This window comes from Hyla sarda, chromosome 1, assembly GCF_029499605.1.
Source record: "Hyla sarda isolate aHylSar1 chromosome 1, aHylSar1.hap1, whole genome shotgun sequence".
NCBI lineage: Eukaryota > Metazoa > Chordata > Amphibia > Anura > Hylidae > Hyla > Hyla sarda.
In genome coordinates this window covers 322,261,790-322,276,045 of record NC_079189.1, presented here as the reverse complement: position 1 = coordinate 322,276,045, position 14,256 = coordinate 322,261,790, and the positions used below count along the sequence as shown (strand labels likewise).

General features: G+C 43.4%; 8 pseudogenes; all 8 read left to right on the top strand.

The window, feature by feature from the left end:
- The first annotated feature begins 626 nt into the window (after positions 1-626).
- Positions 627-889, top strand: LOC130338128 (U2 spliceosomal RNA; annotated as a pseudogene).
- Positions 890-2,364: 1,475 nt separating this feature from the next.
- LOC130341192 (U2 spliceosomal RNA) lies at positions 2,365-2,629 on the top strand (annotated as a pseudogene).
- Positions 2,630-4,085: 1,456 nt separating this feature from the next.
- Positions 4,086-4,349, top strand: LOC130337793 (U2 spliceosomal RNA; annotated as a pseudogene).
- A 1,472-nt stretch (positions 4,350-5,821) lies between these two features.
- On the top strand, positions 5,822-6,085 carry LOC130338610 (U2 spliceosomal RNA; annotated as a pseudogene).
- A 1,466-nt stretch (positions 6,086-7,551) lies between these two features.
- Positions 7,552-7,815, top strand: LOC130338588 (U2 spliceosomal RNA; annotated as a pseudogene).
- Positions 7,816-9,294: 1,479 nt separating this feature from the next.
- LOC130341280 (U2 spliceosomal RNA) lies at positions 9,295-9,559 on the top strand (annotated as a pseudogene).
- Positions 9,560-11,051: 1,492 nt separating this feature from the next.
- On the top strand, positions 11,052-11,315 carry LOC130341692 (U2 spliceosomal RNA; annotated as a pseudogene).
- Positions 11,316-12,773: 1,458 nt separating this feature from the next.
- LOC130337930 (U2 spliceosomal RNA) lies at positions 12,774-13,036 on the top strand (annotated as a pseudogene).
- The last annotated feature ends 1,220 nt before the right edge of the window (positions 13,037-14,256 follow it).

Below are 14,256 nucleotides of genomic sequence, written 5' to 3'. Positions count from 1 at the left end.
TTTAAAATGCCATTCAATGCCACGGGCTAGATGTAAACTGCAGATGACCATGTTGTGGTAGTTACCATGGATACCCAAGTGATGTGTGAGCTAACACATAGGCCCAACAGATTCCAAGAAGGCCAGAATCACCAGCGGCACCACCATCGATTGTCAGGTCACCCGGATTCAGCAAATACCAGAGTCCAAAATGATGCAGGTTTATACTGTTAATTTTCAGTTTATCGTTACGGTTGGTGTTATTCCATGTCGGAAGGGACGCAGCTACAGCCAGTGGGGTAACTAGAGACAGGCAGGCAGCTATGTGCAACAAAGGTAGGCGTGTTGTTTTCATATGCAGATCTGAAATATTGTCTTATATGCAAGAGGAGGAGTGATGGGGGTTCAGGCAAAAGCCAGGCTATGGATTGCATTGCTAAATGCTCCATCAGAGTGCAATGGTCGCCTGTCCTTTTTTTAAGTGATGATGTGGGTTTAGCCTGTGCTGTATGTATGTATGGGTGGCTGACTGCCACCCACCCAGAGAGTGTATGGGAGTCTGGTTGGCTGCCAGCCTTCCTTCCATTCCTATGAGTAATGTGAGTGCTCATGAAGGGGACATGGTTGGGTCCACCCCTTTCCTGGTTATCCCCTCTAGGCCTTTTGGCTTAGATCAAGTGTAAAAAAAGAAAGGATCTTGCGACAGATCGCATCCTGAGGCACGTTTTTTTTGTGTGAATACTTGCACTTGGGTGACTTGTGAGCACATACTGATACATACGTTCCCTATCTGGGGACCATAAATTAAATGGATTTTTGAGAAAGGGAGCTGATTTGGAAGCTTGCTTCTGTCGCCCTATGCATTGACCCGATGTGGCAGTATCTTCGGGTAGTGAACAGTGCACCACCCCATTCCAGTGTTAAACAAGAAAGATTCTCATTTAATCCTCCGTGGGTGAGAATTTGAGTTTGAGAATTGGAGACCAAAATGATGAGTTGCACTGACTGGTTTATGAACGTCTATTCATTTAGCGTTTTAATGACCATGTTTGCACACTGATTGGTGTAAAAAAATAAAATAAAACTAAATAATAATAATCTAGCACACCTGTGCAGGTTTGACATGACATGACAGGTAGCTGTCTTGTGAGTGGTGCTGAATCCTGTTAAATGACATGAGGGTCTCATGCCTATACACAAGGGTGTGTCATTGCTGTTGCTTGACCATGCATTGGTTTCTGTGGTCAGTGAATGATAAAAACAAAATTTACCATCCATTGATGGATGGGAAATCCGCCATGAGGCATTTGTTTTTAGAAACTGCTGCTTACAACCAATGTTGCAATGGAGTGTCTCCATCTGCTGGTGGTATTGGAAAGGCATTAGTGCTATGACAGGGTCTGAAGAAGAAGAAGAAGAAGAAGAAGACGGAAAAAAATATATATAAAAAGAAAAAGAGAGAGAGAGAGAGAGACTGACTTAGTGAGCGAGTGAGTGAGAGAGTGAGAGTGAGTGAGAGTGAATGAGTGAGTGAGTGATTGAGTGAGTGAGTGAGTGAGTGAGAACAAATGAGTTAAAGCAAGTGAGTGAGAGAGATCGAATGAATGAAAGTCTGAATGACAGAAAGAAAAAAGGATGAAGAAAGAAGCATGAAGGAAAAAAAATGTATATGGAGTTGCTGACATGAGTGCAATCTACAAAGCCGTTGAGGCTGATCCTCATGGGAGGATTATTGCACCAGGACCCTTAGCACTTTTAAAATGCCATTCAATGCCACGGGCTAGATGTAAACTGCAGATGACCATGTTGTGGTAGTTACCATGGATACCCAAGTGATGTGTGAGCTAACACATAGGCCCAACAGATTCCAAGAAGGCCAGAATCACCAGCGGCACCACCATCGATTGTCAGGTCACCCGGATTCAGCAAATACCAGAGTCCAAAATGATGCAGGTTTATACTGTTAATTTTCAGTTTATCGTTACAGTTGGTGTTATTCCATGTCGGAAGGGACGCAGCTACAGCCAGTGGGGTAACTAGAGACAGGCAGGCAGCTATGTGCAACAAAGGTAGGCGTGTTGTTTTCATATGCAGATCTGAAATATTGTCTTATATGCAAGAGGAGGAGTGATGGGGGTTCAGGCAAAAGCCAGGCTATGGATTGCATTGCTAAATGCTCCATCAGAGTGCAATGGTCGCCTGTCCCTTTTTTTAAGTGATGATGTGGGTTTAGCCTGTGCTGTATGTATGTATGTATGGGTGGCTGACTGCCACCCACCCAGAGAGTGTATGGGAGTCTGGTTGGCTGCCAGCCTTCCTTCCATTCCTATGAGTAATGTGAGTGCTCATGAAGGGGACATGGTTGGGTCCACCCCTTTCCCGGTTATCCCCTCTAGGCCTTTTGGCTTAGATCAAGTGTAAAAAAAGAAAGGATCTTGCGACAGATCGCATCCTGAGGCACGTTTTTTTTTTGTGTGAATACTTGCATTTGGGTGACTTGTGAGCACATACTGATACATACGTTCCCTATCTGGGGACCATAAATTAAATGGATTTTTGAGAAAGGGAGCTGATTTGGAAGCTTGCTTCTGTCGCCCTATGCATTGACCCGATGTGACAGTATCTTCGGGTAGTGAACAGTGCACCACCCCATTCCAGTGTTAAACAAGAAAGATTCTCATTTAATCCTCCGTGGGTGAGAATTGGAGACCAAAATGATGAGTTGCACTGACTGGTTTATGAACGTCTATTCATTTAGCGTTTTAATGACCATGTTTGCACACTGATTGGTGTAAAAAAATAAAATAAAACTAAATAATAATAATCTAGCACACCTGTGCAGGATTGACATGACATGACAGGTAGCTGTCTTGTGGGTGGTGCTGAATCCTGTTAAATGACATGAGGGTCTCATGCCTATACACAAGGGTGTGTCATTGCTGTTGCTTGACCATGCATTGGTTTCTGTGGTCAGTGAATGATAAAAACAAAATTTACCATCCATTGATGGATGGGAAATCCGCCATGAGGCATTTGTTTTTAGAAACTGCTGCTCACAACCAATGTTGCAATGGAGTGTCTCCATCTGCTGGTGGTATTGGAAAGGCATTAGTGCTATGACAGGGTCTGAAGAAGAAGAAGAAGAAGAAGAAGACGGAAAAAAATATATATAAAAAGAAAAAGAGAGAGAGAGAGAGAGACTGACTTAGTGAGCGAGTGAGTGAGAGAGTGAGAGTGAGTGAGAGTGAATGAGTGAGTGAGTGATTGAGTGAGTGAGTGAGTGAGAACAAATGAGTTAAAGCAAGTGAGTGAGAGAGATCGAATGAATGAAAGTCTGAATGACAGAAAGAAAAAAGGATGAAGAAAGAAGCATGAAGGAAAAAAAATGTATATGGAGTTGCTGACATGAGTGCAATCTACAAAGCCGTTGAGGCTGATCCTCATGGGAGGATTATTGCACCAGGACCCTTAGCACTTTTAAAATGCCATTCAATGCCACGGGCTAGATGTAAACTGCAGATGACCATGTTGTGGTAGTTACCATGGATACCCAAGTGATGTGTGAGCTAACACATAGGCCCAACAGATTCCAAGAAGGCCAGAATCACCAGCGGCACCACCATCGATTGTCAGGTCACCCGGATTCAGCAAATACCAGAGTCCAAAATGATGCAGGTTTATACTGTTAATTTTCAGTTTATCGTTACAGTTGGTGTTATTCCATGTCGGAAGGGACGCAGCTACAGCCAGTGGGGTAACTAGAGACAGGCAGGCAGCTATGTGCAACAAAGGTAGGCGTGTTGTTTTCATATGCAGATCTGAAATATTGTCTTATATGCAAGAGGAGGAGTGATGGGGGTTCAGGCAAAAGCCAGGCTATGGATTGCATTGCTAAATGCTCCATCAGAGTGCAATGGTCGCCTGTCCTTTTTTTAAGTGATGATGTGGGTTTAGCCTGTGCTGTATGTATGTATGTATGGGTGGCTGACTGCCACCCACCCAGAGAGTGTATGGGAGTCTGGTTGGCTGCCAGCCTTCCTTCCATTCCTATGAGTAATGTGAGTGCTCATGAAGGGGACATGGTTGGGTCCACCCCTTTCCCGGTTATCCCTTCTAGGCCTTTTGGCTTAGATCAAGTGTAAAAAAAGAAAGGATCTTGCGACAGATCGCATCCTGAGGCACGTTTTTTTTTGTGTGAATACTTGCACTTGGGTGACTTGTGAGCACATACTGATACATACGTTCCCTATCTGGGGACCATAAATTAAATGGATTTTTGAGAAAGGGAGCTGATTTGGAAGCTTGCTTCTGTCGCCCTATGCATTGACCCGATGTGGCAGTATCTTCGGGTAGTGAACAGTGCACCACCCCATTCCAGTGTTAAACAAGAAAGATTCTCATTTAATCCTCCGTGGGTGAGAATTTGAGTTTGAGAATTGGAGACCAAAATGATGAGTTGCACTGACTGGTTTATGAACGTCTATTCATTTAGCGTTTTAATGACCATGTTTGCACACTGATTGGTGTAAAAAAATAAAATAAAACTAAATAATAATAATCTAGCACACCTGTGCAGGTTTGACATGACATGACAGGTAGCTGTCTTGTGGGTGGTGCTGAATCCTGTTAAATGACATGAGGGTCTCATGCCTATACACAAGGGTGTGTCATTGCTGTTGCTTGACCATGCATTGGTTTCTGTGGTCAGTGAATGATAAAAACAAAATTTACCATCCATTGATGGATGGGAAATCCGCCATGAGGCATTTGTTTTTAGAAACTGCTGCTCACAACCAATGTTGCAATGGAGTGTCTCCATCTGCTGGTGGTATTGGAAAGGCATTAGTGCTATGACAGGGTCTGAAGAAGAAGAAGAAGAAGACGGAAAAAAATATATATAAAAAGAAAAAGAGAGAGAGAGAGAGAGACTGACTTAGTGAGCGAGTGAGTGAGAGAGTGAGAGTGAGTGAGAGTGAATGAGTGAGTGAGTGATTGAGTGAGTGAGTGAGTGAGTGAGAACAAATGAGTTAAAGCAAGTGAGTGAGAGAGATCGAATGAATGAAAGTCTGAATGACAGAAAGAAAAAAGGATGAAGAAAGAAGCATGAAGAAAAAAAAATGTATATGGAGTTGCTGACATGAGTGCAATCTACAAAGCCGTTGAGGCTGATCCTCATGGGAGGATTATTGCACCAGGACCCTTAGCACTTTTAAAATGCCATTCAATGCCACGGGCTAGATGTAAACTGCAGATGACCATGTTGTGGTAGTTACCATGGATACCCAAGTGATGTGTGAGCTAACACATAGGCCCAACAGATTCCAAGAAGGCCAGAATCACCAGCGGCACCACCATCGATTGTCAGGTCACCCGGATTCAGCAAATACCAGAGTCCAAAATGATGCAGGTTTATACTGTTAATTTTCAGTTTATCGTTACAGTTGGTGTTATTCCATGTCGGAAGGGACGCAGCTACAGCCAGTGGGGTAACTAGAGACAGGCAGGCAGCTATGTGCAACAAAGGTAGGCGTGTTGTTTTCATATGCAGATCTGAAATATTGTCTTATATGCAAGAGGAGGAGTGATGGGGGTTCAGGCAAAAGCCAGGCTATGGATTGCATTGCTAAATGCTCCATCAGAGTGCAATGGTCGCCTGTCCTTTTTTTAAGTGATGATGTGGGTTTAGCCTGTGCTGTATGTATGTATGTATGTATGGGTGGCTGACTGCCACCCACCCAGAGAGTGTATGGGAGTCTGGTTGGCTGCCAGCCTTCCTTCCATTCCTATGAGTAATGTGAGTGCTCATGAAGGGGACATGGTTGGGTCCACCCCTTTCCCGGTTATCCCCTCTAGGCCTTTTGGCTTAGATCAAGTGTAAAAAAAGAAAGGATCTTGCGACAGATCGCATCCTGAGGCACGTTTTTTTTTGTGTGAATACTTGCACTTGGGTGACTTGTGAGCACATACTGATACATACGTTCCCTATCTGGGGACCATAAATTAAATGGATTTTTGAGAAAGGGAGCTGATTTGGAAGCTTGCTTCTGTCGCCCTATGCATTGACCCGATGTGGCAGTATCTTCGGGTAGTGAACAGTGCACCACCCCATTCCAGTGTTAAACAAGAAAGATTCTCATTTAATCCTCCGTGGGTGAGAATTTGAGTTTGAGAATTGGAGACCAAAATGATGAGTTGCACTGACTGGTTTATGAACGTCTATTCATTTAGCGTTTTAATGACCATGTTTGCACACTGATTGGTGTAAAAAAATAAAATAAAACTAAATAATAATAATCTAGCACACCTGTGCAGGTTTGACATGACATGACAGGTAGCTGTCTTGTGGGTGGTGCTGAATCCTGTTAAATGACATGAGGGTCTCATGCCTATACACAAGGGTGTGTCATTGCTGTTGCTTGACCATGCATTGGTTTCTGTGGTCAGTGAATGATAAAAACAAAATTTACCATCCATTGATGGATGGGAAATCCGCCATGAGGCATTTGTTTTTAGAAACTGCTGCTCACAACCAATGTTGCAATGGAGTGTCTCCATCTGCTGGTGGTATTGGAAAGGCATTAGTGCTATGACAGGGTCTGAAGAAGAAGAAGAAGAAGACGGAAAAAAATATATATAAAAAGAAAAAGAGAGAGAGAGAGAGAGAGACTGACTTAGTGAGCGAGTGAGTGAGAGAGTGAGAGTGAGTGAGAGTGAATGAGTGAGTGAGTGATTGAGTGAGTGAGTGAGTGAGTGAGAACAAATGAGTTAAAGCAAGTGAGTGAGAGAGATCGAATGAATGAAAGTCTGAATGACAGAAAGAAAAAAGGATGAAGAAAGAAGCATGAAGAAAAAAAAATGTATATGGAGTTGCTGACATGAGTGCAATCTACAAAGCCGTTGAGGCTGATCCTCATGGGAGGATTATTGCACCAGGACCCTTAGCACTTTTAAAATGCCATTCAATGCCACGGGCTAGATGTAAACTGCAGATGACCATGTTGTGGTAGTTACCATGGATACCCAAGTGATGTGTGAGCTAACACATAGGCCCAACAGATTCCAAGAAGGCCAGAATCACCAGCGGCACCACCATCGATTGTCAGGTCACCCGGATTCAGCAAATACCAGAGTCCAAAATGATGCAGGTTTATACTGTTAATTTTCAGTTTATCGTTACAGTTGGTGTTATTCCATGTCGGAAGGGACGCAGCTACAGCCAGTGGGGTAACTAGAGACAGGCAGGCAGCTATGTGCAACAAAGGTAGGCGTGTTGTTTTCATATGCAGATCTGAAATATTGTCTTATATGCAAGAGGAGGAGTGATGGGGGTTCAGGCAAAAGCCAGGCTATGGATTGCATTGCTAAATGCTCCATCAGAGTGCAATGGTCGCCTGTCCTTTTTTTAAGTGATGATGTGGGTTTAGCCTGTGCTGTATGTATGTATGGGTGGCTGACTGCCACCCACCCAGAAAGTGTATGGAAGGCTGGTTGGCTGCCAGCCTTCCTTCCATTCCTATGAGTAATGTGAGTGCTCATGAAGGGGACATGGTTGGGTCCACCCCTTTCCCGGTTATCCCCTCTAGGCCTTTTGGCTTAGATCAAGTGTAAAAAAAGAAAGGATCTTGCGACAGATCGCATCCTGAGGCACGTTTTTTTTTGTGTGAATACTTGCACTTGGGTGACTTGTGAGCACATACTGATACATACGTTCCCTATCTGGGGACCATAAATTAAATGGATTTTTGAGAAAGGGAGCTGATTTGGAAGCTTGCTTCTGTCGCCCTATGCATTGACCCGATGTGGCAGTATCTTCGGGTAGTGAACAGTGCACCACCCCATTCCAGTGTTAAACAAGAAAGATTCTCATTTAATCCTCCGTGGGTGAGAATTTGAGTTTGAGAATTGGAGACCAAAATGATGAGTTGCACTGACTGGTTTATGAACGTCTATTCATTTAGCGTTTTAATGACCATGTTTGCACACTGATTGGTGTAAAAAAATAAAATAAAACTAAATAATAATAATCTAGCACACCTGTGCAGGTTTGACATGACATGACAGGTAGCTGTCTTGTGGGTGGTGCTGAATCCTGTTAAATGACATGAGGGTCTCATGCCTATACACAAGGGTGTGTCATTGCTGTTGCTTGACCATGCATTGGTTTCTGTGGTCAGTGAATGATAAAAACAAAATTTACCATCCATTGATGGATGGGAAATCCGCCATGAGGCATTTGTTTTTAGAAACTGCTGCTCACAACCAATGTTGCAATGGAGTGTCTCCATCTGCTGGTGGTATTGGAAAGGCATTAGTGCTATGACAGGGTCTGAAGAAGAAGAAGAAGAAGAAGAAGAAGAAGAAGACGGAAAAAAATATATATAAAAAGAAAAAGAGAGAGAGAGAGAGAGACTGACTTAGTGAGCGAGTGAGTGAGAGAGTGAGAGTGAGTGAGAGTGAATGAGTGAGTGAGTGATTGAGTGAGTGAGTGAGAACAAATGAGTTAAAGCAAGTGAGTGAGAGAGATCGAATGAATGAAAGTCTGAATGACAGAAAGAAAAAAGGATGAAGAAAGAAGCATGAAGAAAAAAAAATGTATATGGAGTTGCTGACATGAGTGCAATCTACAAAGCCGTTGAGGCTGATCCTCATGGGAGGATTATTGCACCAGGACCCTTAGCACTTTTAAAATGCCATTCAATGCCACGGGCTAGATGTAAACTGCAGATGACCATGTTGTGGTAGTTACCATGGATACCCAAGTGATGTGTGAGCTAACACATAGGCCCAACAGATTCCAAGAAGGCCAGAATCACCAGCGGCACCACCATCGATTGTCATGTCACCCGGATTCAGCAAATACCAGAGTCCAAAATGATGCAGGTTTATACTGTTAATTTTCAGTTTATCGTTACAGTTGGTGTTATTCCATGTCGGAAGGGACGCAGCTACAGCCAGTGGGGTAACTAGAGACAGGCAGGCAGCTATGTGCAACAAAGGTAGGCGTGTTGTTTTCATATGCAGGTCTGAAATATTGTCTTATATGCAAGAGGAGGAGTGATGGGGGTTCAGGCAAAAGCCAGGCTATGGATTGCATTGCTAAATGCTCCATCAGAGTGCAATGGTCGCCTGTCCTTTTTTTAAGTGATGATGTGGGTTTAGCCTGTGCTGTATGTATGTATGTATGGGTGGGTGGCTGACTGCCACCCACCCAGAAAGTGTATGGGAGGCTGGTTGGCTGCCAGCCTTCCTTCCATTCCTATGAGTAATGTGAGTGCTCATGAAGGGGACATGGTTGGGTCCACCCCTTTCCCGGTTATCCTCTCTAGGCCTTTTGGCTTAGATCAAGTGTAAAAAAAGAAAGGATCTTGCGACAGATCGCATCCTGAGGCACGTTTTTTTTTTGTGTGAATACTTGCACTTGGGTGATTTGTGAGCACATACTGATACATACGTTCCCTATCTGGGGACCATAAATTAAATGGATTTTTGAGAAAGGGAGCTGATTTGGAAGCTTGCTTCTGTCGCCCTATGCATTGACCCGATGTGGCAGTATCTTCGGGTAGTGAACAGTGCACCACCCCATTCCAGTGTTAAACAAGAAAGATTCTCATTTAATCCTCCGTGGGTGAGAATTTGAGTTTGAGTATTGGAGACCAAAATGATGAGTTGCACTGACTGGTTTATGAACGTCTATTCATTTAGCGTTTTAATGACCATGTTTGCACACTGATTGGTGTAAAAAAATAAAATAAAACTAAATAATAATAATCTAGCACACCTGTGCAGGTTTGACATGACATGACAGGTAGCTGTCTTGTGGGTGGTGCTGAATCCTGTTAAATGACATGAGGGTCTCATGCCTATACACAAGGGTGTGTCATTGCTGTTGCTTGACCATGCATTGGTTTCTGTGGTCAGTGAATGATAAAAACAAAATTTACCATCCATTGATGGATGGGAAATCCGCCATGAGGCATTTGTTTTTAGAAACTGCTGCTCACAACCAATGTTGCAATGGAGTGTCTCCATCTGCTGGTGGTATTGGAAAGGCATTAGTGCTATGACAGGGTCTGAAGAAGAAGAAGAAGAAGACGGAAAAAAATATATATAAAAAGAAAAAGAGAGAGAGAGAGAGAGACTGACTTAGTGAGCGAGTGAGTGAGAGAGTGAGAGTGAGTGAGAGTGAATGAGTGAGTGAGTGATTGAGTGAGTGAGTGAGTGATTGAGTGAGTGAGTGAGTGAGTGAGTGAGAACAAATGAGTTAAAGCAAGTGAGTGAGAGAGATCGAATGAATGAAAGTCTGAATGACAGAAAGAAAAAAGGATGAAGAAAGAAGCATGAAGAAAAAAAAATGTATATGGAGTTGCTGACATGAGTGCAATCTACAAAGCCGTTGAGGCTGATCCTCATGGGAGGATTATTGCACCAGGACCCTTAGCACTTTTAAAATGCCATTCAATGCCACGGGCTAGATGTAAACTGCAGATGACCATGTTGTGGTAGTTACCATGGATACCCAAGTGATGTGTGAGCTAACACATAGGCCCAACAGATTCCAAGAAGGCCAGAATCACCAGCGGCACCACCATCGATTGTCATGTCACCCGGATTCAGCAAATACCAGAGTCCAAAATGATGCAGGTTTATACTGTTAATTTTCAGTTTATCGTTACAGTTGGTGTTATTCCATGTCGGAAGGGACGCAGCTACAGCCAGTGGGGTAGCTAGAGACAGGCAGGCAGCTATGTGCAACAAAGGTAGGCGTGTTGTTTTCATATGCAGATCTGAAATATTGTCTTATATGCAAGAGGAGGAGTGATGGGGGTTCAGGCAAAAGCCAGGCTATGGATTGCATTGCTAAATGCTCCATCAGAGTGCAATGGTCGCCTGTCCTTTTTTTAATTGATGATGTGGGTTTAGCCTGTGCTGTATGTATGTATGTATGGGTGGCTGACTGCCACCCACCCAGAAAGTGTATGGGAGGCTGGTTGGCTGCCAGCCTTCCTTCCATTCCTATGAGTAATGTGAGTGCTCATGAAGGGGACATGGTTGGGTCCACCCCTTTCCCGGTTATCCCCTCTAGGCCTTTTGGCTTAGATCAAGTGTAAAAAAAGAAAGGATCTTGCGACAGATCGCATCCTGAGGCACGTTTTTTTTTGTGTGAATACTTGCACTTGGGTGACTTGTGAGCACATACTGATACATACGTTCCCTATCTGGGGACCATAAATTTAATGGATTTTTGAGAAAGGGAGCTGATTTGGAAGCTTGCTTCTGTCGCCCTATGCATTGACCCGATGTGGCAGTATCTTCGGGTAGTGAACAGTGCACCACCCCATTCCAGTGTTAAACAAGAAAGATTCTCATTTAATCCTCCGTGGGTGAGAATTTGAGTTTGAGTATTGGAGACCAAAATGATGAGTTGCACTGACTGGTTTATGAACGTCTATTCATTTAGCGTTTTAATGACCATGTTTGCACACTGATTGGTGTAAAAAAATAAAATAAAACTAAATAATAATAATCTAGCACACCTGTGCAGGTTTGACATGACATGACAGGTAGCTGTCTTGTGGGTGGTGCTGAATCCTGTTAAATGACATGAGGGTCTCATGCCTATACACAAGGGTGTGTCATTGCTGTTGCTTGACCATGCATTGGTTTCTGTGGTCAGTGAATGATAAAAACAAAATTTACCATCCATTGATGGATGGGAAATCCGCCATGAGGCATTTGTTTTTAGAAACTGCTGCTCACAACCAATGTTGCAATGGAGTGTCTCCATCTGCTGGTGGTATTGGAAAGGCATTAGTGCTATGACAGGGTCTGAAGAAGAAGAAGAAGAAGACGGAAAAAAATATATATAAAAAGAAAAAGAGAGAGAGAGAGAGAGACTGACTTAGTGAGCGAGTGAGTGAGAGAGTGAGTGAGAGTGAATGAGTGAGTGAGTGATTGAGTGAGTGAGTGAGTGAGATCAAATGAGTTAAAGCAAGTGAGTGAGAGAGATCGAATGAATGAAAGTCTGAATGACAGAAAGAAAAAAGGATGAAGAAAGAAGCATGAAGAAAAAAAAATGTATATGGAGTTGCTGACATGAGTGCAATCTACAAAGCCGTTGAGGCTGATCCTCATGGGAGGATTATTGCACCAGGACCCTTAGCATTTTTAAAATGCCATTCAATGCCACGGGCTAGATGTAAACTGCAGATGACCATGTTGTGGTAGTTACCATGGATACCCAAGTGATGTGTGAGCTAACACATAGGCCCAACAGATTCCAAGAAGGCCAGAATCACCAGCGGCACCACCATCGATTGTCAGGTCACCCGGATTCAGAAAATACCAGAGTCCAAAATGATGCAGGTTTATACTGTTAATTTTCAGTTTATCGTTACAGTTGGTGTTATTCCATGTCGGAAGGGACGCAGCTACAGCCAGTGGGGTAACTAGAGACAGGCAGGCAGCTATGTGCAACAAAGGTAGGCGTGTTGTTTTCATATGCAGATCTGAAATATTGTCTTATATGCAAGAGGAGGAATGATGGGGGTTCAGGCAAAAGCCAGGCTATGGATTGCATTGCTAAATGCTCCATCAGAGTGCAATGGTCGCCTGTCCTTTTTTTAAGTGATGATGTGGGTTTAGCCTGTGCTGTATGTATGTATGTATGGGTGGCTGACTGCCACCCACCCAGAAAGTGTATGGGAGGCTGGTTGGCTGCCAGCCTTCCTTCCATTCCTATGAGTAATGTGAGTGCTCATGAAGGGGACATGGTTGGGTCCACCCCTTTCCCGGTTATCCCCTCTTGGCCTTTTGGCTTAGATCAAGTGTAAAAAAAGAAAGGATCTTGCGACAGATCGCATCCTGAGGCACGTTTTTTTTGTGTGAATACTTGCACTTGGGTGACTTGTGAGCACATACTGATACATACGTTCCCTATCTGGGGACCATAAATTAAATGGATTTTTGAGAAAGGGAGCTGATTTGGAAGCTTGCTTCTGTCGCCCTATGCATTGACCCGATGTGGCAGTATCTTCGGGTAGTGAACAGTGCACCACCCCATTCCAGTGTTAAACAAGAAAGATTCTCATTTAATCCTCCATGGGTGAGAATTTGAGTTTGAGAATTGGAGACCAAAATGATGAGTTGCACTGACTGGTTTATGAACGTCTATTCATTTAGCGTTTTAATGACCATGTTTGCACACTGATTGGTGTAAAAAAATAAAATAAAACTAAATAATAATAATCTAGCACACCTGTGCAGGTTTGACATGACATGACAGGTAGCTGTCTTGTGGGTGGTGCTGAATCCTGTTAAATGACATGAGGGTCTCATGCCTATACACAAGGGTGTGTCATTGCTGTTGCTTGACCATGCATTGGTTTCTGTGGTCAGTGAATGATAAAAACAAAATTTACCATCCATTGATGGATGGGAAATCCGCCATGAGGCATTTGTTTTTAAAAACTGCTGCTCACAACCAATGTTGCAATGGAGTGTCTCCATCTGCTGGTGGTATTGGAAAGGCATTAGTGCTATGACAGGGTCTGAAGAAGAAGAAGAAGAAGAAGAAGACGGAAAAAAATATATATAAAAAGAAAAAGAGAGAGAGAGAGACTGACTTAGTGAGCGAGTGAGTTAGAGAGTGAGAGTGAGTGAGAGTGAATGAGTGAGTGAGTGAGTGAGTGAGTGAGAACAAATGAGTTAAAGCAAGTGAGTGAGAGAGATCGAATGAATGAAAGTCTGAATGACAGAAAGAAAAAAGGATGAAGAAAGAAGCATGAAGAAAAAAAAATGTATATGGAGTTGCTGACATGAGTGCAATCTACAAAGCCGTTGAGGCTGATCCTCATGGGAGGATTATTGCACCAGGACCCTTAGCACTTTTAAAATGCCATTCAATGCCACGGGCTAGATGTAAACTGCAGATGACCATGTTGTGGTAGTTACCATGGATACCCAAGTGATGTGTGAGCTAACACATAGGCCCAACAGATTCCAAGAAGGCCAGAATCACCAGCGGCACCACCATCGATTGTCAGGTCACCCGGATTCAGCAAATACCAGAGTCCAAAATGATGCAGGTTTATACTGTTAATTTTCAGTTTATCGTTACAGTTGGTGTTATTCCATGTCGGAAGGGACGCAGCTACAGCCAGTGGGGTAACTAGAGACAGGCAGGCAGCTATGTGCAACAAAGGTAGGCGTGTTGTTTTCATATGCAGATCTGAAATATTGTCTTATATGCAAGAGGAGGAGTGATGGGGGTTCAGGCAA